General features: G+C 30.5%; 1 pseudogene; it reads right to left on the minus strand.

Annotated features, from left to right (window-relative positions):
- Positions 1-2,724: 2,724 nt before the first annotated feature.
- Positions 2,725-8,923, minus strand: LOC101496972 (probable amino acid permease 7; annotated as a pseudogene).
- Positions 8,924-16,126: the final 7,203 nt, after the last annotated feature.

Raw genomic sequence — 16,126 nt, forward strand, 5'->3', positions numbered from 1 at the left:
GGCTGCTATGCAACTCAATATGATTATACAGTGTAAGAAGAAAACAAAAACTAAGTGAATGACAATTAATGTTGTCGAATGGCGGTGTTTTAACACGATAGTATAGCAGAATTTAAACAAATTGTTATTGTTCCACAATAAGTTATTTAGTACAAAGTGTTATTTAATGGCAGCTATAGTATAGTGGAATTCAAACAAACTATTTTTCACAATTGACAATACTGAAGACAATGCAACCAGTTATTCAAATAAAATAAAATATTTTAATGCATTATTATTGTTTTTGTTAGTGATGTATTGTTGTGTATCATGGAATAACAATTGAAAAATTGCATCATTTTAAAGCTAAGAGTTGGAAAGAAAGAAAACAAGTGAAACTCTAGAAATGAAAACCCTAATGACAGAGACTATTTCTCAAATTCTTCTACACGAAAGACAATTAGAGTAATGTGGAACTGTGATTCTATGGAGGTTTCAGTTTGTTATGAGGATCAAACATTAGCATTTTTCTAATATCATAAATTGAAACTAATACTTCTTAAAGCAAAAACCAAAAACAAAAATGGAAGAAGAAGTAGAAAACGTGAACCTGTATAGGGAACAAGAGAGATGATCGCGAGAGAGACGGTGGCGGAGAGACGGTAGTGAGAGAGACCGTGGCGGCAGACGGTGGAGAGAGATGGGGCTTAGGAGAAAATTGAAATTTCAGATTTGGGATGAGGGTAAAATTGCCGTTGTCTAACCTCTAAAATCTCAATCTATTTGTTTTTGTTTTTTTTTTATCTTACACATATACAGAAGTAATTTTTTTACTGAAAAAAAAAAGTAATTTTGTAATATTTACTATTAACTTACACCCGTGCGTCTGACGAAAACAACTTACATTTTAATAAATAAATTGTCTTAAAAAAATAATTTATAACTAAAAAAATAAAAATCTAATTCTTATCTAACTTAAAAATTATTTTCTTACACAAGTAGCGTTTAAAAAATAATTACCTTTCAAAAATTGTCACGTCCATGCAATTGATTGTATTTTATTGTTATTTTTTTTTTTTTTTAATTGACCACTAAATTCTAAACCGTCAAACATGAAAAGTAAGTCTTGTATTTAATTCATTTTCTTATTTTTTAATTGGTCATTAACTTCTGCATTATTTTTTTCTTTTAAAAAAATCTTTTATTTTTAATTTATTTTTCTTATTTTTTAATTGGTCATTAACTTGTCAACAACGCATACAATAGCTTCAAAAAAAAATTGTCAAGATGTGGTATATTGTATTTTATTTTTAATTTTTTAATTGACCACTAAATTCTCAACAACTATACACGTCGTGATGTAACAGAAGTTTTATGTTTTTCATAAAAAAAATCATTTATTTTTAATTCATTCTTGTTATTTTTTAATTGGTCATTAACTTCTCAACCACCATTTACAAAGTCGTGATGTAATTGAAGTTTAAAATATTATTGCTATTAATAGAAACTTGATATATTTAATTCACACGTGTCAAACTTGTCAATTTACCATGTTTGCTTTATTATAATATATAGATTTACAAAAGTAGGTTTCAAATTGTTGTCATCCAATAAAAAAATAATAATAATAATAAAAATATGATGAGAAATATATTTTTCTTATGGTAGAGTTCTTTTTCTTTTGGTAAGCTCGCAATATTTTTTCCATTAGTTACTCGTATTAATTTTATTTTTCTTGTAAATAATTTTTATATTTTTCTACAGAAAAATTTAAATATTTATTTAATTATTTAGACCGCTGTTTAAAGTAATAAGGAGCTATGACTATGTGAATGTTAGAGGACCAAACATTAGCATTTGTTGAACATCATAAATTGAAACTATTATTTTTTTAAAGTAAAAATCGCAACAAAACATAATAATCGCAACAATAAACAAACACTAAAAAGCGAAAACCAAAATACCAAACGGATTAACAAGTAAAAATCACGAAGTAGAGAGTGTTTTTGCATGAATGAATGGTGAAAATTAGGGATCAAAATAAAATTGGAATTTTAAAGTTATGGTGAGGGTAAAACTGTCATTTATATTGGCTTCTTTAAAAGGCTAAATTACATTTGTGGTCCTTTAACTTAATTTCAGGTAACGTTTTAGTCTTTTATCTTTTTTTTTTCCGATTTAGTCATTTATTTCTAATAATATCAAATAAAGTATGAAAATATGAGTTTATTTGAAGATTTGCGTTACGAATTTGATGAAATTTGTATTATATTGAAGAATATAATTAATTTTATGAGTTTTGATTGAAATTTTTTTTGAATTTTTGTATAAAAAAGGATAACATTGTTAAAATTTTAAAACATAAAATATCAAATTGTCACTTAAAATTAAAATAAAGGACCAAGTCGGAAAAAAAAAAAAAAAAGATAAAGGACTAAAACGTTACCTGAAATTAAGTTAAAGGACCACAAATGTAATTTAGCCTCTTTAAAATAAAGTATAGTTTTGTTTTAAAAAATAAATAAAAATTATCATTGGTTGACAGAAACAAAATCTCATTTTATCTTACATATGTATAAGATGTATAAATAGTATTTATTTTTTCTCAATTTTATTACTTACATCCCTATTTTCCCATAAAAGTTTCATAAAATTAAAATACTAAAAAGGCCCTTTACTATTATTTTTAAATTCTATTATGTCTATATCTCTCTTCACAACAAATAAGGTATTGGCATAAACCTTTTAGCTTAGTTTCTCACTTATGATTCCTTCAAGTGATCCAACAAGACTCATTATTGTCACCAAAAAACAAACAAGGCCAAAAGTCCTATAAAACAATTCATTTTCTAGACCAAGCTTTAATTTTATTTTGTACAAAGTACATCTCTACTGGAAAATATATAGTCAATGGCCAAAATCCTAAAGCTCCTAGCACTCCTAGAACTTGATTGAAGTAAGGAAACATTATTTCGATTTCAATTGTGGAAATCACATAAGTTGTTCTAAAATATATCCTTAACATGTTCAGCTTTCAGCTGACAATAGAAGCAGTTTCATTTGGTAGAAATTATTCACAAAACTATTGTTGGGGAATTTTCTTGAACACTATCTATAAGCCGCACTATATATTGGTTGACTATAAATTTCAAAAAATAAGAAGTATTTTCTTGAACACCATTTATAAGCAACACTATATATTGGTTGACTATAAATCTGAATTGAAAAATAAAATTAAATAATATAAAAGAATCGCAACTATGAGTTTTAGGTAACAAATACACAACGAAATAGTACAATAAGCAATGACTTAAAAATTTAATTAAACGTTTATAGCATAATTGTTTATCGATTATATAATATTTATGAATAAGATATTTCTATAATAAATAAATAAATTAATTAAACTATTTTATATACGTTATAAGTTGTTTTTATAAACTATTTTAGAGAATTTATAAAAATAAATTGAAAACAACTTATTAACACGTCATAAATTATTTCTTTAAACTATCAAAAATAGGCTAATAAGAGCTTACATCCGTAAACAAACCTAAGTAAGTTAATTCAAATAAGTAGTAAGTTAACGTTGTCATTACAAGTATTGTTGCTTATGTACAAGACAAACATACATACCTATTTCTCTTTATGAAATACTATTAAAGCAATTAATTATGAAAATACACGATTGGTGATTCTTAAGTAACAAATCAAGCCATTGAGGAATTCTTAGAAAAGATACATTGGAAAAACTTGAAGTTAAATTATATTTTAGTTAGCACACACTTTATTATTTAATATAATCCCACGAAATTACGTGGATTTCATTATTTATATGTAGCAGCACTAGTATAAGAAGTTATGGTCTTCTATCAAGAGTTAAAATAGACATAATAATGATATGACATAGACACGCAAATTAATAACAATTTAAAAAATTGATGAATTGAATGTAACATTTGTTGGTTTTAAACACTAATATGTGTTGGATATCAAACACACCAGTACTAAAAAAACAAAATTCTTCTACATAAAATTATGGTATTATTAACTAAAAGTGGTCAACTTTGATTAGTACCACTATATATTACTTTATATTCTCCCACCAAATGAAGAACAATGCAAGCATTATAAGCTCATAAAATTCAAAACATATAAGAGGTTTCCTGGTGTTTGGTTTTCAAAAGTTGCATATCCAAAGGATTCACAACAAATGTAGAAGAATGTTGTAATCAAGATAGCAATAGTTGAGGCCTTTTCAATGTCTTATTTTCCGGTGGATAGAGTGTTCTTTGTTCAATAAAAAACAAATAAATTAATTATTAAATGCTTTGATCCAACCTTAAATTATATGTTGTATCCTATAAAAGACTAACATAAACATAATTCTAACACTACATGTTAATACTAATAATTATTTGAGAAAATAGAATCAATTTAATGTAATCATTGTTGGGGAATCCGGAGGAGCACGACATTCAGAACGGGCTAAACATCAAGGATTCTTAAGAGACTTAGATACAACATCTCAACCCAAAATCTTAAGGCATTAGGTTTATGGGTCATTCTCCTTATATATCCAGTATAGCCTCCATTCCTAGTTAATGTGGGACTAACCACTCATAATTGAATTCCAACAAATCTTCCCTCAATTATGAGTTTCCACCACTAGACTTGTTCTACTTGATCCAAGTCTTTTTTGCTCTTGATCCAAGTGCTTTTTGCTCCCCCACCAGGCCAAACCAGGCTCTGATACCACTTGTTGGGGAGTCCGGGGGAGCGCGATATTCGGAATGGGCTACACGTCAAGGATTCTTAAGAGACTTAGACGCCAGAATGGGCTACACGTCAAGGATTCTTAAGAGACTTAGACGCCACATCTCAACCCAAAACCTTAAAGCTATTTGTTTATGGGTCATTCTCCTTATATATCCAATATAACCTCCATTCCTAGTCAACGTGGGACTAACCACTCATAATTGAATTCCAACAAATCTCCCCTCAATTATGAGTTCCCACCACTAGACTTGATCCAAGTGATCCAAGTGCTTTTTGCTCCCCCATCAAGCCAAACCATTGGGGAGCCCGGGGGAGCGCGGCATCTGAAATGGGCTAAACATCAAGAATTTTTAAGAGACTTAGATACCACATATCAACCCAAAATCTTAAGGCATTAGGTTTATGGGTCATTCTCCTTATATATCGAATATAGCCTTCATTCCTAGTCAATGTGGGACTAACCACTCATAATTGAATTCCAACAATTATATGTGTTATTGTCGTGTTGGGATTGACATTGACACAAATTAGAATACATATTTGATCTAAAGTGTTAGTGTTGCATAAAGTGTACATATATCTCAAGGAGGGTGACAGTGTATGGATAAGCAAAAATAATATCAGCAAGTGATTGGAAGATTAACCATAACTTGTCTGCAACATTTGAAACTCGTACTCCACCTACACCCCCCATAATTCTTCCATTTTCTACAAGTACAACCACGAGTCTTATGATTCATTCATCTCTTTTAGCTCTTTAATTCTAATAAAATATTATATTATATTTTGCATCTATATGCATAAAATAGTATATCATAGAAAAAAAGATAAAATTAAATTAAATTAATTTCATATAAGTAATAAGTTATTTTCATTCATAGAGAATATATGGAAATAAGTGAAAAATAGTTCGTAGACATTGAAGGTGCAAACACGAGAAGGGAGATGAATTGTGTTTGTCAAAGTTGATAACTTTTTGCTAATTTGATGAAGGTCGGTTGATTTTTATGAATTACTTATATAAGAAGCAATAGGATTCAGAATCAGCAAACAATGAAAGCATAAATAATTTCACACATATATTTATTCTGGTTAACCACTAACTTGGCTACATCCAGTCCCTTCATTCAAAAAGCTTTAATCCACTCATTCAAATACCTTGAATTACAAAGCACCTGACCCTCTAAGTCACTCTTTCAAAAAAGCCTGATAACCCCAAACTTTTGAGGAACTAACCACTTTGACCCTACAAGTTAAGTCTTCTCCCAACAACCTGACAACCCCAGATTGAAGAATAAACTAAAACATTATCGAGTTGGATACAAAAGATTGGAACTTGAAGTGTTTGCTTCTAACAAAGCTGATAATAATAATAATAATAATAAAAATAATAATAATAATAATAATAATAATAATAATAATAATAATAATAATAATAACTCTCACAATCTAAGAAAAGAACACTCAAAAAATATTTATCATTCAAACAAATATTTCTCTTTTTGAACTCTAAGATGAATTTGGAATTTACAAACACAATCTGAAAAAATATATGAACATAATCAATCTGAAGAATTTACAATCTCAATATAAACAAAAAGGAACATAATCAATTTGAAGAATTTACAAAAAGCAATCTGAACAAAATACAATTCAGAATTAAACAAGAACTAAATTTGCCCAAATTTTAACTATAAATAAATACTCAAAACTGAAAAAGAAAATCATCGAAAAGTAGAAAAAGAGTAGTTTTATAGTTCAAAGAGAGAAACATTTGTTCGAATGAGAAATATTTTATGAGTGTTCTTTTCTTATAGTGTGAAAGTTAGTATTATTATCAGCTTTGTTATAAGCAAACACCTAAAATTCCAATTTTTTGTATCCAACCCGATAGTGGTTTTGTTAATTCTTCAATCTGGGGTTTGTTGAGGCAAAAAACTTTTTTGAAGTATGTTTTAATGACAACAAACCTTATGAAATAAAATATTAAGTTTTATGAATGGTGATCTACTAATGATTGCACTTGAGTTTTGTTTAAGGAACATGAATTGCATAAGTGAACAAGCAAGAAGTCATTCACGTCATCAAAGTGCACAAGTATCCACTCAATAATGAAGTAATCTCAAAAGGAATGTATCATATATCAATCATTCAAGAGAATGATTATTACATCTTCAAGTTAACATCTTCATGAAGAAGTAATCAAATACAACAATCAATGATCACACTATGCTATAAATCAGAAGCAAGATCATTTGAAAAGGAACCAAAAATACAATGATAGAACGAAGAACGTTCTTGACAGAAGTCTAGAAAACGGATAACGTTCTCCACAGTTCTGAAATTTCAAGAACAAATTAGCCCATATGTCGAAGAAGAAATTGCTCATGGATTTTATAATCATTGCTCATGGATTTCATAATCATGCTAATTAGTACGCTTCAAGGAATATAAAGGATTCATCTCAACAAAGAATCAATTCAAAATACAAAGTAGAAAATCTATGGAATATGATGAATCAAGCAAGTTCAAGCAAGACTGATCATTCTCTAGCTTGACTGTCAATAACAAATAAAATTATTGACAACATTCTAATCATTTTGGACAACAGTCTGAAAAACGAAGAATATTCTGGTTATTAAAACTGTAGTCTGCAAAAATGAAGAACGTTCTCATTTTCACAACTTTAAATCCAAGAACGTTCTTGTTTTGACAACGTTAATCCAAAAACATTATGGTTTACAAAGAACAAAGTCTTCTTTAGTTTAAGATCGATCTTAGCAATGAAAGTACATCAATCTACATTGCAAATTTCTAGTATTTACTACAAAGGAACATAATTATATACTCAAGATAATTTTGGGCATATTCAAGAGAAAATGATCAACAAAAGCAAAATAGCATCAAGAATAAAAGCAAGATTAATCTCCAAAGTTGATGGCTTGCAATCGACAAGAAAATTTTTGGTTCATTGGTAAACCAGTCCCTATTACTAAGGTACCAGAAGTAGGTACACAAAAATCATACCAGAAAGATCTACTCCAAAAGATTAACAAATGCAAAAGTTAAGCCTCAAGAACTAACAAGCAAGATCAAATCAGTTTTTAATGCAAGTAAAGCTCTTGCAAATTGTGAATGGATTTCCAAGAATGTACAACTCTCATATGGGCAAAAGAATCACTCAAAAGGGTCATAGGATCAAATGCATAATTCAAAGCAAAAATGTCAAATGATCATTCTTGAGCAGTGTAACATCAGTCTTCAGATTAATAAACATTATCCAACTTGTTACACTTGATCTTCAACAACAAACATCTTCATCTAGAATGATTAACAACTATTTCCATAATGATCAACATCATTCTCTAGTATTATGACATCAGTCCAGAATGATATGAATGTTCTCCAACTTACTAACTATCATTCTTCAGCCTTATATAATCATTCTTCAGCATGTTTTGTGCAAATCAAAACACTATATTGAATTGATCTCATTAATCGTATATCTAAAGTTAAAGGATCATTAAACAAGATCACAACTGTCTAATAATGAAGAAATCCAGACAAGTCAAAATAGAACTCAAAAGTTTTCAAAAGCTGTAACATTGTTTATTATATAATTTGGTCTTTAGTCAAGACTGACAAGAGCACTACCAACAGCTCTTTTTGATCATCATTAAATGTCTTAAAGGCCTATAAAAGAAATACCAATGCTCAAGGAAATCGCAGAAGTTCAAGTGCTAACAAATCTCATTAATCATTCACATTCACATACTTGAAATTCTCACTCCCTCAAGAAACAACAATTCTTAGTTTATTTCAATCCTTTGTTATACTTGTACTAAATCATGTATAAAGAATCTAATCTCAAATAAGAGTTGAGACATCTCAAATTCTATCAAAACAATCTTATCATAATTGTGTAAAACTCAAACTGCAAGAGTTGAGTATAGTTTGAGTATATTGTAAGAAATCCTTTTAAGGTTAAATGGTAAAGTGTAAACTCCTATCTAGAGAATGCTAGGAGATTGTTTCAAAAGCCTTTCTGGATGGAAATGACTTGTTGTGTAATAGATTAAGGTTGACCTAGAAAAGTGGTGTAAACTAAGATTATTCCCCATTATGAACATTTAGTTAAAATCTCACCATTGTGAGGACTGGACATAGCCCGAGTTGGGTGAACCAAGATATATCATTGTGTGGTATTTATTCCTTTATCTCTATTTAATTTAAGTCTGATTGATTATCAAGTTAAATATATAAACTGAATTGTTGATTTTAACTAATCAATAACATTTTTCGCTTTCTGGTTAAAACCAAGAACATTCTTTGTTTTTTGTTTTCACAACCAAGATAAATCTTGAGTTAAAATCTTAAGATTTAACAAGAAATTTTAAATAGGGACATTTATAATTCAAACCCCCTTCCTTGTAAATCAATATTTCTACTTCATGGTTGTCAGGTTGTTAGGATAATACTTGACTTGTAGGGTCAAGGTGGTTCGTTCCTCAAAAGTCAAGGGGTGTCACGTTGTTTGGGAACACTAGCTTTGAGGGTCATTTGTAATTCAAGATAATTGAATTAGTGAATTAAACCTTTCTGAATGTGAGGACTGGATATAGTCAAGTTAGTGGTGAACCAAGATAAATCTATGTGTCAAATTATTTATGCTTTTATTGTTTGCTACCTTTGAATCTAACTGCTTCTACTCCAAGTAAGTCACCAAAATTAAACTAGTTCTTTTAATTATTTATAAATTATCAAAAAGTTATCAACTTTTTCAAACACAATCCAAGTATGACACTTGATTTAACTCAATTAAATGAAATAATTATGATAGTTGTTTAATGAAATAGCTCTACAAAATATCTATAAGGCGTTGGGATATGAAATTTATTAAAACATGTCAACCAGGTTCCTCGACGAATATTATATTTATTACAATTTTAGATAAAAATTATTATTGAGAGAAAAATAATGAAAATATATCAATGTAATAACTTTAAACACACAACTATTTTTCGCAATTGACAATACAGAAGACAATGCAATCAATGTTATTCAAATAAAATAAAATATTTTAACGCATCAGTAATGTTTTTGCTTGTGATTTATCGTTGAGTATCATGGAGTAACAATTGAAAAATTGCATCATTTTAAAGGTAAGAATTGGAAAGAAAACAAAAAAGTGAAACTATAGACATGAAAACCCTAATGACATATGCCATTTCTCAATTTCTTCTACACGAAACGACAATTAGAGTAATATGGAACTATGATTCTGTGAAGGTTTGAGTGTAATATTTCAAACATTAACACTTTTTCAACATCATATCTTGAAACTATTACTTATTAAAGCAAAAATCACAACAAGAAGCAATAAACAAACACCAAAAGCACAAACAAAAAGCAAAAATGGAATAACAAGTCAAAATCGCGAACCAGTATGGTGAACGAGAGAGTGGCGGGAGAAAGAGAGAGTGTGTATCTGCGTGAAGGAGTTGTGAAAATTAGGACTTAAGACAAAATTGGAATTTCAGAGTTATGGTGAGAGTAAGATTTTCATTAATGTTGAGCCTCTTAAAAAGAAATAATAGTTTTTTTTTTTAAGAAAAAAAAACTCATTTATCATACATATGTATAAGATGTATAGATATTTTTTTAAACCACGGGTAAAGAGAAGGGTACTATATAGTACCCTATCCGTTGTCATCCATACTACAAACTCATAATTTAATCATCTAAAAAACTAAAACAAAATACGCAGTATCATTATATAATTTGGTCCCCTAAAATAGATTTTGAAATAACCACTACACGAAAAACTGCATTTTACAGCGCTTTTTTTAATCCATTTACAACGCTTTTTCAAAAAAAAAAAACGTTGTGGAATCGAGCGCTGTAAATGATACAACAACGCTTTTAAAAAAGCGCTATAAAACATGTAAATATAACACACGCTTGTTATGCACATTTTACAGCGCTTTTGCAACAAAGCGCTGTAACATGCATCCCATTATATGAGTTATGGGTCTGCATTTTACAGCGTTTTTTAACAAAATTGCTGTAAAATGCACACCCATTATAAGAAATTATGGGTCTGCATTTTACAGCGCTTTTTTGAGAAAGCGCTGTAAAATGCACACCCATTATATGAATTTATGGGTCTGCATTTTACAGCGCTTTCTCAAGAAAGCGTTGTAACATGTACACCATTATAGCGCTTTACAACAACATTTTACAGCGCTTTTTAAAAAAAGCGCTGTAAAATGTGTTTTTTTTTTAAACGCTGTAAATTAAATATTTGAAATGAAAAGCGCTTTTTAGCTTTTTATGGCATTTTTTTTTAGAAAGCGCTGTCTTTTATCTTTGTATCCAAAATCAGTTCACTATCAGTGCACACAACAACAAAACATATTCAAATAAGCAGTTCACATAATCAGTAGAACAGAAATCAGAACTCTGTAACTTAATTAACATATATGTAACTCTGTAATTTACAACCTAATTAACTAAGCTATTTCCCAGAAAATCAAATAATTTTCATGTCAAGCACGTACTGACACCATTCTTCCTTTAATTCCATCAGATCTTCCTCAGAATATGATGGACTGGAATTGGCAAAGTACTGCAATATAAAAATTGAACATATTATATTAAGTTAGTATCAAATATATAGATAATTTATATATGAAAATCATATAATGCAAATACCGTACCGTTTCTGGGATAATAGTTTTATTCTTCTCAACAATCTCCTTCATGAATCTCAATATGTAGTACCCACAGTCGATGTTATTTGTTTGACGAGGGCACTTTATTGAGATCCATGTAATGTTATTAGACTTCTGCTTCGACACTTTAGCACCTCTTTGAGCTCGATAAACTTTTAAGGCACTATCGAATGAATAAATGTGATTATTAGAGCATGAATATTTATATATATATATAAATATATATATGTAAGAAATAAATGAATATTACTTACGTGTCGAGCATATTCTTTATTCCGGGGTGATTGGTGTAATCGCCGTGCACGGGATCCAAATAGTATATCACTTCAGAGACCGCATTGATTGCAAATAGCACCCAATGTGCCCTACAACAACAAAAAATTGGTTAAGCAATTTTGTTTATAGACAACTAATAAATTAAATTCTCATCAATTAAAAAAGATAAAATTACGTACCCTGAATTATATGGTGCCAAGAACAATTTATCACTTTCTTTATTTCTTAAAAACATATCTACAATGTAGTGTTTTACATTGTCTGGATCGAGTTTGAACATCGACATCTTATGCGGAGACAAGAATGAGTATTTATTTGACAGTTTCCTCGTGCACACGACCTTCTCGTACAAAAACCTTCAATGAAAATTTTAAACTAGATTAATTACCAATACATTTAATTAATTACAAATAAATGCAATTAAAAGTATTTTTTACCTTATGTACAAGCTGATTACAGTAACACTCAGCTCCTTATGTTCGAGAAGTTCGTACATGTGCTCCTTTTCGAGGTATTCAATATACTCATCTCCAAAGATGTCTTTATTCATTTGTACGATGGGCGAATCGTTGCTGCTGCCCATGTTCCTTTTTATTTGGATGTCAAGACACGCCCCGTATTTACCAAGGCGTGGCTGACTTTTATTAGGAGCAGCAGCAGCAGCGACCGATTTTCCCCGATCCAGATTTTTTGTTGCTGCAAGTTTTGCAGCTTTATTACCCTCCAGCCTTTGTAGTTTGGCAGCCCTATTAACCTCCAATTTTTGAGGTCTGCTGCCTTTTTTTGGCTGTAGGGGTGGTTTATTTATTTGGACCTACATAAATGAGGTAAAATGTTAGTTTATTGAATCTGAAAAAATAAAAAACCTTAGGCAATAAATGTGACAAACCTTTTCGGGAGATGTAACTGATTTGTCCTTGGGAATCTTTTTTTCGAGGGCAACAAGGTGTGTGGGCCATGCCACGTAACTGCCAATAGCGTCGCTTAAGAACTTCATATCTCCATCGTTGTCCGGTATGGGCAACGGTGCAGTTGGTTCGAAAGCAACCGTAGGCGATACTTTGACATGGCCCGCGGGGATCGGAATATTGTGCAATACTTCTCCCGAAGTATTGTGCAATATTCCTTTTCCCACCTTCCGTTGAGTCGGCGAGGACAAGTATAGGACACATGTAGTGACACCCTACATCAATAGTTAAAACATAAGTACAGTTAATATATAAGTTTGTTTAATACATAAGTAATTACATAAGCAAGTAAGTAGTAAGTAATTAATTACCTCGGGAATACTCTTCAAACCGACGTTGCAACTCCCGGTTTCACTCTCCATTTGTATTTCAGGTTGGAGCTGAACCGGAAGTTGCTTGTCTTTATTCGTATTCACCAAGAGTGCCACTTGCTCCGATAGGATTCTGAGCTTCTCTAATACTTCCTCATTGGAAGGTTTTTGGCGCTTCTCTTGAGGAAAAAAGCTTTTGGGAGTTACGTCAAATCCTTTCCCCGTAACTCGATCGGAATACTCAGGGACATTAAACACTTTACCAAGAATGTCCCTGCAAGTATCCTTGTTGCCCTCCAGATTTTCAGAACTTTGTTCAATAATTTCCTAAAATACATGTAACATTAAAAAGATAAGTTCAATAGCATTTTTAAAATACAATATTAAAAAATATTAAAGTGATAATATACTTACACAAAGTTCTACAACTTTTTTGACATTTTCATTATCAACCACTCCGTCTTTGTTAACACGCGCTTCCTTCCATAAGATATGACGACCCAAGGGTTGATCGGCTTGGGTGTCTTTTCTCTATTCGTTAAAATCATAAACAAAATAATACAAATTAGTTACACACTATAGTTTATAATACAAATTACTTCAGTATATAAAAGTGATGTTTAATTACTTACAAGTTGTTGATCAAGGCATGCATATCCCATACGTGATTTCTTGTATGGGTGTTTTGGATTGCTTGCCCGTTCGCGATTTTCCTTACTAATGTTCTATATAAAAAAATAGCAATTGTGTAAAAATTTAAAATACGCTACGAATATGAATAATAAAACACAAATACTAATAAATTAATCACTTACGACAAACGCCGGGTCAGAACGTTTGGAAACAAATGCACTCCATTCATCCTTTGATATATAATGTTGATATATCTTTGGAGGTTCAGCATTTGTGTTTCCTTCTCTATCTTTTAGATAGAAATTTGAGAGATGGGATCTAAATCCACGATGGATTTTCCCAGCAACTCTCAAAACATATGACTTTCGTTCCTCATCAAGAACAAAAGTGGTCTGCAATGAAAACAATCATAAGTAATGTATTTTACAGAAAAAACATTATAAATGACAAAAGAGTAGATCAAAATATTTACTTGAATGTCATTCCAGATGATATCTTTGGCATCCTTCAACGCCTTATCTCTCCAGTTGTCTATTGTTATTGGGACATTTTGACGAACAACAGCCCCAATGTAGCTTACAAACATGGAGCTGTTGGGGTCAACTGGCTGACCACTCTCGTTCCAGCCAACCTAATAAACTCATATAGTAAGTACATGCCCTAAACCCTAAAAAAAGATAAAAAAACACACAGCAAACAGAGTATAAGCAAACAGAGTATACCTCAAATTTAACAACTTCTTCATTTTGAACTTTTATATCTTTGTTTGTATCCATTTAACTACAACAAGTTCAACATGCAGTTTAGTATAACATCAACAAGCTCAATATGCATCATGCATTATTATAAACAAGCTCAACATGTATCAGTATATCTTAAAAAAGCTCAACATGCATTTTAATGATTACAAAAAATTTATAACATCAATACCTGAATAATGGTTCGAAGAAAGATGAAATGTGAAGAAAAGAGGGAATGCAAAAAGTTCACAGAAATATGGTTCACAGAAATACGGTATTGAAGAAATACGTAATGAGGGTTACGTATTTCAATGAAAATATATTGTGTGAAATGGGAGAGATGATCTTGGATGGAAATAAGGTTCGAAATGAAGGAGATGATCGTGGAAATAAGGTTCGTAATGGACGGGATGATAGGGTTTGCAAAAGAAGAGAAGAACGATGAAGGTTGAGATGATAGTGAAGTTTACGTAATGAAGAGGAAACTGAAGCGGTTACTGTTATATATACGTAACCCTTTTACGGCGCTTTTTTATAACCCTTTTACAACGCTTGTTTAAAAAGCGCTCTAAAAGGCTTAGGCCTTTTAGAGCGTTTGTTTGAAAAGCGTTGTAAAAGGCGTCCTTATTTAATTTTTTAAAAGGCTCTTTTACAACGCTTTTCCCTATAAGCGATGTAAAAGACCTCATTGTTGTATTATGTTATATATAAAACCTGTTTACAGCGCTTGTTCAAATAAGCGCTGTAAAAGGTCTCTTTATTTTATTTTTAAAACAGTATTTTACAGCGCTTATTTGCAAAAGCGTTGTAATAAACCTCATTGTTTTATTATGTTATATATAAAACCCATTTACAGCGCTTGTTCAAATAAGCGCTGTAAAAGGTCTCTTTATTTTATTTTTAAAACAGTATTTTACAGGGCTTATTTGCAAAAGCGTTGTAATAGACCTCCTTGATTTATTATGTTATATGAAGGCTTTTTTTAAAGCCTTTTACAGCGCTTTGTTAAACAAGCGTTGTAAAAGGCCTTATTGTTTTTTACAGCGCTTTGTTAAACAAGCGCTGTAAAAGGCCTTATTGTTTTTTACAGCGCTTTGTTAAACAAGCGCTGTAAAAGCGCTTTGTTAAACAAGCGCTTTGTAAAAGGCCTTTCAACATGTATCAGGTTCATTGCCATGTTGCGAAAAATGGGTTTGAGTCTGATGTTTTTGTTAACAATGTGTTTTTGGGGATTCCCATGATGCGTACAAGGTGTTTGAAGAAAATCCTGTTAGAGATGGTCATGTTAGGTGTCTGATGAATATTATTTTTAAAGCTTTTTACAGCGCTTTTTCAAATAAGCGCTGTAAAATGTCATTTTTACTTATTTTCAAAAGGGTCGTTTACAACGCTTTGTATAAAAAGCGCTGTAAAAGATCTCAGTATGTTATTTTTGTTTTGGTTTTATTTGGGTTCAATTTTGGATGACTGTAACTGATCAGACATTTATTCCAATCGAATTGGCACTTAATTTACATTATATAAGTGACATTAGTATAAAACACTTAATTCTGCCATATTAGTATAAAACACTCAATTCAAATTACATGCATATTTATCACAATAATTCAGATTACATGCATATTTATCACAATAATTCAGATTATATTCATATTTATCACAATAATTCAGATTACATGCATGGCTTATATAAAACAATTAAACAT

This window comes from Cicer arietinum, chromosome 5, assembly GCF_000331145.2.
Source record: "Cicer arietinum cultivar CDC Frontier isolate Library 1 chromosome 5, Cicar.CDCFrontier_v2.0, whole genome shotgun sequence".
In the NCBI taxonomy this organism is placed as follows: Eukaryota; Viridiplantae; Streptophyta; class Magnoliopsida; order Fabales; family Fabaceae; genus Cicer; species Cicer arietinum.